Source organism: Ananas comosus, linkage group 2 (genome assembly GCF_001540865.1).
Source record: "Ananas comosus cultivar F153 linkage group 2, ASM154086v1, whole genome shotgun sequence".
Classification (NCBI taxonomy): Eukaryota; Viridiplantae; Streptophyta; class Magnoliopsida; order Poales; family Bromeliaceae; genus Ananas; species Ananas comosus.
In genome coordinates, this window is record NC_033622.1 from 14,888,218 (window position 1) to 14,899,669 (window position 11,452).

Consider the following 11,452-nt stretch of genomic DNA (forward strand, 5'->3'; position numbering starts at 1 on the left):
TAAATCTTTCAATTATTTACTATGCTGACAAAAGAGTATCGCGTCATGTCAACATCGTTGGTAGAATTTATTAGACAGCAAACTTTGAGGTCGCAATTTTTTATTGGCGATACGGCTGTGGTGTCACGATCATCCAGAGATAAGTTGCTGAATAAATTCTCTGAAGACAAAAATGAAACCATGCCAGAACAAATTTCAGATGCTAAATTTGATCATTTGTCACTAATTAAATTGATTAGATTGGATGAAAAGTAATATCATTATCCTTGGTTTAACTGGACACCAACAAAGGAGAAGATAGCTTAGCAGTAGGAGTATATGTGGGCCCCACTTTGGCAAGAACCCTTTATGAAAGACAAGGAAAAGAATTATAAAAAGATGATGGAGATTTAATGCAAAAAGAAGCAAACACAGAGAGAGGGGGCCATTGGTGGCCATGCCCATCATAAGGTCATCATGCTTCTTTTGTGTCAGAGCAAAGGAAAATGATGAGAGCAAATTAAAAAACAAAGGAGCAGAGAGAGAGAGAGAGAGAGGGGCACCAACTCAATCATAAAGCAATGGATTACAAAATCATTTCAACACCCCCACATGCACACACACATACTCTCTCTCCTCTTTCTCCTCCCCTTTCTCTCTCTATTACTGTATCAATATCAGGGATTTTGGTCTCTACTCTCTCTCTCTCTCTCTCTACTCTCTCTCTCTCTCTTTCTGCACAATTTCTCTCTCTTATTTCTCTCTCTTGTCTCTGACAAAGAGAAGTCATAGTAGAAAAAGGCAGTAAAATACTCTGTTGACATCTGACTCCACTTTAATGCTCTTCCTTCTTTTCAGCCTGTCTTGGTATTAGCTCCATCTAGGGCAATGCTGCTCCACTGTATGTATGGTCTTGCTATTCCTAATGTTTACCCACTTTTTTTTTTTTTTTTTACCACCTTATATAATTTGTGTTAATATATATTGGTAAAATGTTTGGATGATGATTCCTGCATGTAGTAATACCATATGGCAACTTGGTTGCGATACTTTTAATTTGAATAATTTAGTCTCTGAACTTTTCATGTAGTATTATATTAGATAGGTTTAGAGTAAATTGAAATGCAAGATGAATAATTCAGAATAGAAGGAGAAAATTATAGTCTTAAAAAAGAAAACCTAGATCTTTTTTGCTGTTTTATAAATAAAAAATTATACAAACTAAGTCACATTTGGAACATTAGTATAGGGATTATTCATACAGTAGTAACAGTACGGCGTCTAATATAATTAAACTCACGACCGATGCTAGGTTGTAAACCTAAAATGAATTGTAATCCTACAGCACCCTCATCCAAATGCCATTTTCCCTTCGCTACCCTTTAACTTCACTCCTTTTTTTTTAAAATTTTTTTTTAGTAAAACTAAAAATGGCAAGTAAACTCGAAACATTCTAATCAGATGAGAAGTTGCAGAGATTACAATCTTTTTTAGGTCTGAGAGCTTAGCATTTTCTCTAATTTCACAGACAAGAGGAGATCGAGAGGGGTCAAGTCGGCATTCGACACGTGTCGCATTCTAATTGGTTGGAAGATAGAGATGGTTGTTGAGAGGGAGAGATATTCCCCCCCCCTCCCTTCTCTCTCTCTCTCTCTCTCTCTCTCTCTCTCCTCACTTTGCTTCTCTCCTTGGGTTCCTTTCTTTTCTTTCACCCCTCTCTCTCTTTCTCTCTCTCTCTCTCTCTCTCTCTTTCTCTTGAGCTCAAAAGGGAGAGGGGGATTGAAAAGACAAGAGCCATGGAGAGTTATATTCTTCCAACCCCCCAATCTCTTCATGCTGTTCTTTTACTGGGATAGGGGGGGTTGGCTCATTAATGTGTGAACAGGATGCTGGTAGCAGTGGAGGCCCTCCTCTTTTACCCTGTCTCTTTTATTGTATGGGTCACCACTTTCCATGCTTCAAACTAGCTAATTAACAAAAAGAAAAAAATTTAAAGGGCTAAATTGTATTATTAAAAGATGGCTAAATTATAGAAAACCTTCTTATAAATACTCTTTGTTTCATTTTCTATTTCTAACTTTTAAAATTTTATATTTTATCCTCTCAATATTTCAAGTTGTTGCATTTAACCTCCTCTGTTACGGTTCCATCACTATTCCGTCCATTTCTTATAATTTCTACCGAAAATATTTAAGAATTTATTAAAAATTAATTTTTTACAGAAAAAAGTAAGGGTAGTTTGATCATTTTACCCTCCCCATTAATGTCGCACCTCCATTCAAAATATTTCTGAAATTTACTGACTGTCCTTAGTGCAAGTGGCAAAGGGTTTGGTGATTGATATCCGAGGTTCCAAGTTCGAATCTTAGTTGATTCATATTTTCAGCTAAGTTTATTTCTAAAATGAAATAAATGAAACGGGTAGCATGTTACCTATCTCTCAAAAAAAAAAATTCTGAAATTTTAAAGGGGCAAAATATAGTTTTTTGAAAATTAGAAAAAAAAGCGAATATTTATAAGGAAATTTTATATATTTTAGCCTTAAAATAATTAATATTTTTATCATGTTTTTTTTTAAGCTAAATGTACCTCCAAAAAAAAAAAAGGATGTAGATTAATTTTACACTTTGTCCATCCAAATAACCAATATATTTTTCACACGAAATTTATTAATTTTCGTTTTCTTTAATATTAAAGATCTAAAATGAGTGTCTACATTCTTCCATGGATGACCTTATGATTTATACCCTACTTCTAGGTGTACAACCTTAAAATTAGCATTTCTCTTTATTATATGGGTCATCATTTTCTGTGCTTCAAATAATGAAAAAGGAATTGGAAAGGGTTAAATAATGTTATTAAAAGAATTAATTTTGATATCGATGGTATAATAATTAAATTTGACAGTTTTTTAACTCTAGAATGAGAGAAAGTTTTCAGAAATAAGCTACTTTTTTTTGAGAAAAAAAATAAGCTACTTTGTTGTGAGAATTTTGTGGGTTAGGGTATGTCAAGAAGGTAAATGAGTTAGCTTTTGAATCCGAAAAGCAGAACATCCTATTTGAATTTCTAGTTCTCTAATAGGGTAAAAATATCCAGTAGTTTCACTAAAAACTTTATCAATCGTTTTTTGAATATCTTTTCTCGATTGATATTTCAGAAAAAAAACCCCAACCGAACTAAATAGGTCCCAAATCAAACACTTTATTTTGGACACTAAAAAAGTTGGGTCGAAACCGATCATATCTAGTGCAGTTGACTAAGAACTTGATAGTTGGTATTCGAGGTTCTTAATTCAAAGCCTAGTTGCTTAATATTTCTTCTTTTTTTTTTTTTTTGAGAAAAAAGTAGCGTGTTACTTACTTCATTCATAAGAATGATGAATTAAGCATCAGGAGTGAGGAAGTAAAGCGAAAAAAAAATAGTATAGTACGAAACACTAAAACATTAAGACAAAGGTCGTTTGGGCGAAAGGGAGTCCTTCCACTGGGTCACAAATTGCTTGACCTTACCCACTACCATCATTGGATCGACGTTAGCCTTTTGAAAGATGATACTATTCCTTATGTCCCAGATGATCCACCAACAGGCCGACAGATTGGTCAATCTGGTTCGAGATAGCAGAGCACTGTTCCAAGATAATTAACGAAGTGGCATTTTAACGCATGATAATTAAGTTTATGATTATTGTTTATAGCTCTTGTTCCACTCTGGTGTAGAGCATCATATTGCTCGATAACGTGCACTTGTTGTATGTGCTAGTAACTAAGATGCACTATATTTTGTATCCTGCTAGATTCTCACCACTTTAGATTTTTTTTTTTTTTTTTAGCAAATACTTTACTGTGAGTGTTTGCAACTAAAAGTAGAAGGAGAGAGTAAACCAACAAGCACTGGAACAAAAATGTTCCAAACATTCTTCAATGAAATTAAAACTTAAAAGAAACATTGAATCTTAGAACAACATCTCAAAATTTTGAACCGCGAACAGGCAAAAAATAAATGCGAGTTAATGCAGGAAACCAAACAATTAATGGCAACTTCAACTTGCATTAATTATAAGCCTCTTTAACCTTAGAAAACAAACGAAATCAACCGACATAGTAACGATTCTATACGAGCCAGTATTTTCAGTCACATCAACTCATGAAAAAAGATCACATGTTGAACTGTACCCTGCTTTATTAAAATGTATAAGATGGCTATCTCATTAATGATGGATTTATTACCATCTACATTTGCTAAAAAATTAGCAAAATTTGAATATTTAGAATTGCCTAGCTAAGTTCCGGTCTGACTCGTCTTTGAAACAGCTTCTCTATTTCGAAAAACTGTGGTTATATCTTTAGCAAATGAAGAACTTGGAACTTTTATATGGTAAGAATCTAAAATGAATTTTTCGACCTCTAAAAATAGAACCTTTCACACTTTAGTAGAAAAGGTTGTTATAACTTCTTAATGATTTTTTAATCGATCGTCCCTAGTACAAGGGGCAAAATGCTTGATGGTTTATACCTGAGATCTCAAGTTCAAATTCTAGTTGATTCAAATTTCTAGCTAAATTTATTTCTAAATGAAATAAATGAAGCGGATAGTATGCTACCTATCTCTCTCAAAAGAAAAAACTTCTTAATGATTTTTCAGGCAATTTTACTTGCGCAATATATCTAGAAATTCATCTGTTTATATGCCTACAAGCATATATTATTTTTTCCATTTAAAATCACCGCACTTTGCAAATTTCCAACATTTATCTAGAATTCTTATTCTTAGGCTTTATTGAATTAATGAGCCCCATTAAATGCCTTGCTAATCTCTCTCTTAATTTTCCAAAGACATTGTCTAGTAATCCATGAGGACACAGCCAAACCATGCATTAACTAAGAGGAATGTGTCTTGACCTAAACATTAGTGCACATGTATATATATATATATATATATATATATATAAAATTAAGCTGGAATACTATCAATAGCACCAAGCTATTGGTGCTATTAGTTTTTTAGCCCTTGGATTGAGAAATGTGCGGTTAGAATGATATGGGTCCCTGAGGGTTGAGTGGATGGTTGGTCGAATAGTATAATCTAATGGGTAAAATTATCCAGCCCTTGATGCTATTGATAGTATCCCAGCCGGACTCTCTCTCTCTCTCTCTCTCTCTCTCTCTCTCTCTCTCTCTCTCTCTCTCTCTATATATATATATATATATAGACACACACACACACACAATCATGTACTTTGCACTCAGCACGGACGAAAGAGAAATTTCCTGGCATTGAGGAGACACTAACAAACAAACACGTAAGTAGAGCACTCACCAAACCAACATTATATTTTTTTTCTAATCTAACGTGCGTGTATGTATAATAGCCCTTCCAAATCCTACCGTAGCACATGCCAATTTATAAAAGATATATGCCAATCAACATTATTGCTGGGAAACTTTTGATTTATTTAAGAAAGAAAGATTGGAAGTTTGCCCCTGAAACAATTCGAATCGGCATCTTCAAATAAGTTCTCATTTTTTCCATCCAACAATATTTAATGAGTAGAACCGATTATTCCTAGCGTAGGTGGTAAAAGGCTTAATGGTTGCTATCCGAAGTTTCAAATTCGAATCTTAGTTGATTCATATTTTCAGCTAAATTTATTTTTAAATAAAATAAACGAAACGGTTAGTATGCTACCTATCTCTCTCAAAAATAATAATAATAATGANCGAAAAGATTTAAAATTTGATTTCTAAACACTTCAAGTGGTATAGATCATGTTCAACGGTGCCGATCGTCGATTCGGAGGCTCCATCATCGAAAATAAATGGGTGGCAACGGAGCCCGTTTGCTATCGATAGTATTCTAGCTCAACTCATATATATATATATATATATATATAGAGGAGAGAGAGAGAGAGAGAGAGAGAGAGAGAGTCCGGCTACTATACTGTTATGAGTACGATCGCCTTCGTACTTATAAGTCGTTTTCGATGATAGAACTTTCGAATCAACGATCTATATCGTTAAACATTATCTAAGTCCATTTAAAACTTTTAGAAATTAAATTTCATAATTTTTTAAAATCATTTAGCTTACGATCAGAAAATCTCAAAATTGATAATTTTTAACGGCCGGTATTAAATACTTGTTAGTTTAACGGTGTAAAAGAATCGGAATCAGTTAAATTTTTGATAAAAAATTTTGTTCACTATCTAGATAAAGATCAATAACTCCGATATTAAATTAAGGAATCCGATTATCCATTTTTAGGATGTTATTCAATTTTGATCGTTCATTTTATACCCGCTTGATGGACCTTATTATGATTTTTGAAAATTACGAAATTTATTTTCTAGAAATTTTAAATACTCTAGATCATATTTAACGGTGTGGATCGTCGATTCTAAAACTACATCATCGAAAATAATTTATGAGTACGAAGGGCTCTATACTCATAAGAGTATAGTGTGAAATAACCGTTGTGCTCTAAAAGCTTAAACTATTAGAGAACGATGCTTATATAATTTTGTATTTAACATATAATAGCCCTACTCTCTCTCTCTCTCTCTATATATATATATATACACCCTACAGAGAGAGACTTAGAGAGGGAGACTAGCTATACATAATAATATTCTAATATTCTAATTCATAAAGTAATGCCATTTCATTAACTAAGAGGAATATGTCTCAACTTCAACATGTATATTGCTGTACCTCCTCTATATATTCCCTAGAGAGAGAGAGAGAGAGAGAGAGAGAGAGAGAGAGAGAGAGAGGTGTGGTTTATTGGGGAGTGAACTAATAAGAGTAGGAAGTAATCATGGGAAGGGAAACAAAGTGAATGAATGAGTGGAGGGGTCATCATCATTTAAACAGTATACATAGAAGTTAAAAGGAGGACATGTACATGCTGCAGTTAAATTATCACTGCCACCCACTGCCTCCCACATTTATTTGCATTTGTCCTTCCCCCTCTCGCCTCATGCATTAATTTTCATTTTCATTTTTTCGGAGAAAAATATATGGTATGCATATTTGTTTTATTCCATACATCCACACATGCACATAACATTAGCACCTCAGTTTAAAATTTTCAATTCGTCGGAACCCATCAAAGTACTATATATATCTTAGGAACCAAGAGAGTCGAATCAATTTAGTTGAATTTTGAGTTGAATCTACTTATGTTTTGTTGACAAGGACCATTAATAATACATAAAACTATCTGCTGGGACCTAGATACTCCATTCTTCGGAATTAGACTGAAATAGGAGCAATTTAAAAGAGATTAACATGATAGACGGAAAAACGTTTTGTACACACAAACCAAAACTTTTAGCCACCGTTTGGTTGGGGGTTAAGGGGTGGAATAACCCCTTAACCCCCAATTTATACCCAAACACCACTCTTTTGGGGTGGGGTTAGTAAACCCCACCCCAAACCTTACTAACCCCACCCCAAACCGGGTTAGTGGGGTTTACTAACCCCACTCTCCCTCCCAACTTTAACCCCGCACGCATCCCGAGTCCTCACCTTTTTCTTCTTTATCAATCATTAACCCCACTCCCCCTCCCAACTTTAACCCCGCACGCATCCCGAGCTCTCACCTTTTTCTTCTTTATTAATCATTATCTTTTTATCCCACCTACTTTAACCAAACACTTTTTTTCACTATCCTAGACTAACTCCAATCTCCAACCAAACATAAAAAAATTTTAACACCATTTTAACCCTGAACTTAACCCTATCCCTGAAATAGCTACTTTTTCTTAACCCCGAACCAAACGGGGGCTTAGTTGCTAAAAGTAGCTTAGAAGATATTCCGAGATGTCGTTGATGTGTTAGATTTTAAACTAGCTTCTGGTGCGTGTAATAAGTCTGAAAAGCTGTATCAACTATCAATTATCTTTCATCTTACAAAAGTTAACTCATTAGAGTACATCCTGAGAAACATAGAATATTGCTGTATTTGTGGAAAATATAATAATTAATGTCGACCTTATCCAAATTAATAAGCATGCTACAAATTTCTAGTGCAGAATATTTGTCACGCCCTTTTATAGCAAGATAACCTCCATCTTTTCCTTTATCTGCTGCTCCTTCTTTGACAAATGTAGCCATTACCTCTATCGAAAGGATGCCTAAATAAATTACATATGTATAATCCCTGCATATAGAGGACTCTCGTAGTTTCTTTATTTTCTCTTTTTTTGTTTGGAATGAATGCACTCATATGTATAATGTGTCGGATCGTTGGCGCTAACCATTAATCTCAAAAATTCAAGTTGTTAGAAATATACAACCAATTCACTTAAAGCGTATAGATACAGCGCCCACGGATCTCAATTATGACTCGGCCCACTTAGCCTCACGTCACTTCGAATATAACTCGGCCCACCCAACCTAACGTCATTTCAAACATGACTTGGCCTAACATGACCTCCCGCCACAGGACAGACAGTATGCTGGCTCATTTAAGCCAACATAATGGTTTCGCAAAAACAAAAAAAATTTCTCGAACCTGTTTGAGCAAGACATGCTAATCATGCTTGTTTCGGTCCCAGTAATTAGCAATGTTAACAGTATATGCACAGCTAAGGAGAGATGTACTCAAATGAGAGGGGCTCGTTTCATTCTCCCAGATGTTCTTGAGATGTGTTTAATTGTAAATAAATCGAGTGCAATTTTTATATAAGTCTACAGCGTTGACGTATCTACTGTATTATACTGTGCATTTGTATTGGAGTTCGATTTCTTAATTATACAAACACAAGTATTCTTATCTCGTTAATTTTATGTACGGTGGATTCGGGTCATGTGACGACATTTTTGTCTCACGTGAGCTCCGGGAATCTCGCTTCCACGTATGTATATGATATATCCGTCTCTCACATTCCCCCATTACTCAAAATCACACACATTCTCAAATCCCAACGATTTGACCTATACATTGCTGCACGATACCACCACATAGTAACTTTGACATGTGGCATCAAACAAACGGCCCAGATCAAATTATGAAAAACTTTCTCATTTTAGATTAACTGTGTATTGGATTCGAAAAACTTAAATCAATCCGATCAGATGAGATTCGAATTAGCTCGATTTCGACTCGGACCCGATAGACCTGAGCTGATGGGTCATTCGAATGTTCGAATGTTTAACATTACCACTTTGCCAATATATATCCCAACTTTTAATTAAAAAACTATATATGTAATTTTCAAGTCAACTTACAAGTCACACGCTAATAACTCCATTCATTTATTGCACGTCCAATCCCCATCCAAACTTGGATTTGACAAGTTTGCTGTCCAGAATTATTGATTGAAGCCGAACAAGCGACTCGTGCCAAATTTTTTAGCTCATAGTAAATACGTGATAAATTTATTAAATGTCATTATTGTTTGCTCATTAAGCTTAATTAGATTTAATGAACCTGATCTGATCTGATTCCAGTAAAAATTATCGGCCTAAAATGCGCAATGAGATCAAGTTATATAGAATTACGTTTTCCAATCAATATGTACCCACTATATAATTATTAGTCCTTTTCTTTATACATATATAATGAACTCTCCCAACATTTTGTCATATCACCAATTTCCTAGCTTTCACAAAAGCCACACATAATCGACCATTCGTATGATCTTCATTCCAGTATAAAGTTAGTTGTCTCCATGCCACATTAATACATAGAGAAGCAACCGAGAAGTCCATTCTTAAATGACTATTTAGGCATGAGTACGATTTATGAATGCCTTATTACTTTTTGGACCACTATCTTTTTAGGCCCACAATGCATCTTATCTTCGTGCGACATGCATTTTGTGTATAGAGAAATTGTTTTTATCAACTGTATTATAAATCTTTTTTACGGTAGCTCGCGTGTATGTTGATTGGCGAAGTGAAGGTAGGTCAAAGCTTTTGCTGTCGACAGCCGAAAGTACTTGGCAAATTCTGTGAGGCCTATTAGATTAAGCCGGATCAGTTCCAACTCTTCATTATGTGGAACTTAGATGGCACAGTTTTAAAAGCCACTTTTGATCTTAAAACGGAGTGAGTCGAGCTTGAATTGAGTTGGGCACTTTGTGATTTTAAGTTCTAGTTGGTTTGAAAGTGAATTTCCTACTCTCCGATAAGTACTACCGAAATTCCAAAATTCGTTTCGACATCTTGAGCTACTCTCTTAAATAGTGAGCCACAACTCATGTAGTGGTCCTTGTGAACACGCGGCCCCATCACTTTGGGTCACAGGAGAGTGAGCATGCAACTTACACTTGATAAAGAAAGGTCTTAGGTTAGGGATAGACACATTGGTCCGACGAATGGGTTTAGACGCACGAGTGAACTCGTGGTGTGACTCGTCAATATAATTGGGATTGAAGTAGTTGAGAACTTCGGCAAGTAATTGGGATTGAAGTAGTTCCATGTTATGAGTTGAAAGTTTTTTGCTGCAGCTAAAAACTAAAATGTCCGAGTTCGAGTACCAAAAGTTTTTATTTAGAGCTTACGATTTTGCTGGAGAGAAAAGTTAACTGGAAAATTTTAGCAGAACCTAATAGCTTGATCCAGCTATTAGGTTATATTTGCAAATACATATAATCGAAGAGGGTATTTACGGAAAGATCGATCTTGGACAACTTTTTAGGACACTGAATTAATCTTTTCTCATTTGTACAGGGTTGGTGCTAAATGATTGCATAAAGAGTCAGTTGCCTATCTCAATCAAAATTCAATTGAGTGTCTTGTCAAACGAGAAACATTATACGCCACAATAGTTTTTTTTTTTTTTTTTTAAAAAAAAACTTAGCATTCAACTCGGGAAATTAATTACATCAAATTCTCTTTATAGCTTTAATTAGCGATAATTAATTTAATCTGCGCCTACGGGGAACTCCTTTTACTTATCTTCAATTTAATTATGGTACGTGCATATATTAATTATCTTCTCATAGATTAATTGAACTTGTATAAATAATATACCCAGGGTGTGCCAATGTCCTTTTTTCCCCTCTCTTTTGGTGATACATTCGTAAAAATTGCTTTGAGTATCATAACCTCTTAATTCATCAAAGCTAGGAAATTAAATAACAATTTCATTCCCCAAAACATACTAGAAAGGAAAAAAGGGGGGGAAAAAAAAGAAGCTTGGTTTCTACAATTTCGTTTGTGCCTTTAATTACTATGTAGCACAAAAAGCTTAGGAAACTCCTACAAACTAGTGGTACATTTGGTCTAGAATACTAGAATATTGTACAATAAAAGTATCACTGTACCACGCAAACAATTGTGTGGCAATACAAGGCCTTAATTACTTAGCATTTTGATCGAGCAAGGGTATTCTCTAATGTTCCATTTGAGGAATAAAGTGATCACTTACAATGAACTAATATTTACTACACAGTAGTATCTCTTTGTATTTGAATAGGAAAATGGCTTGAGGTGACTCTACACAATGCTGCATTGCGTTCGGC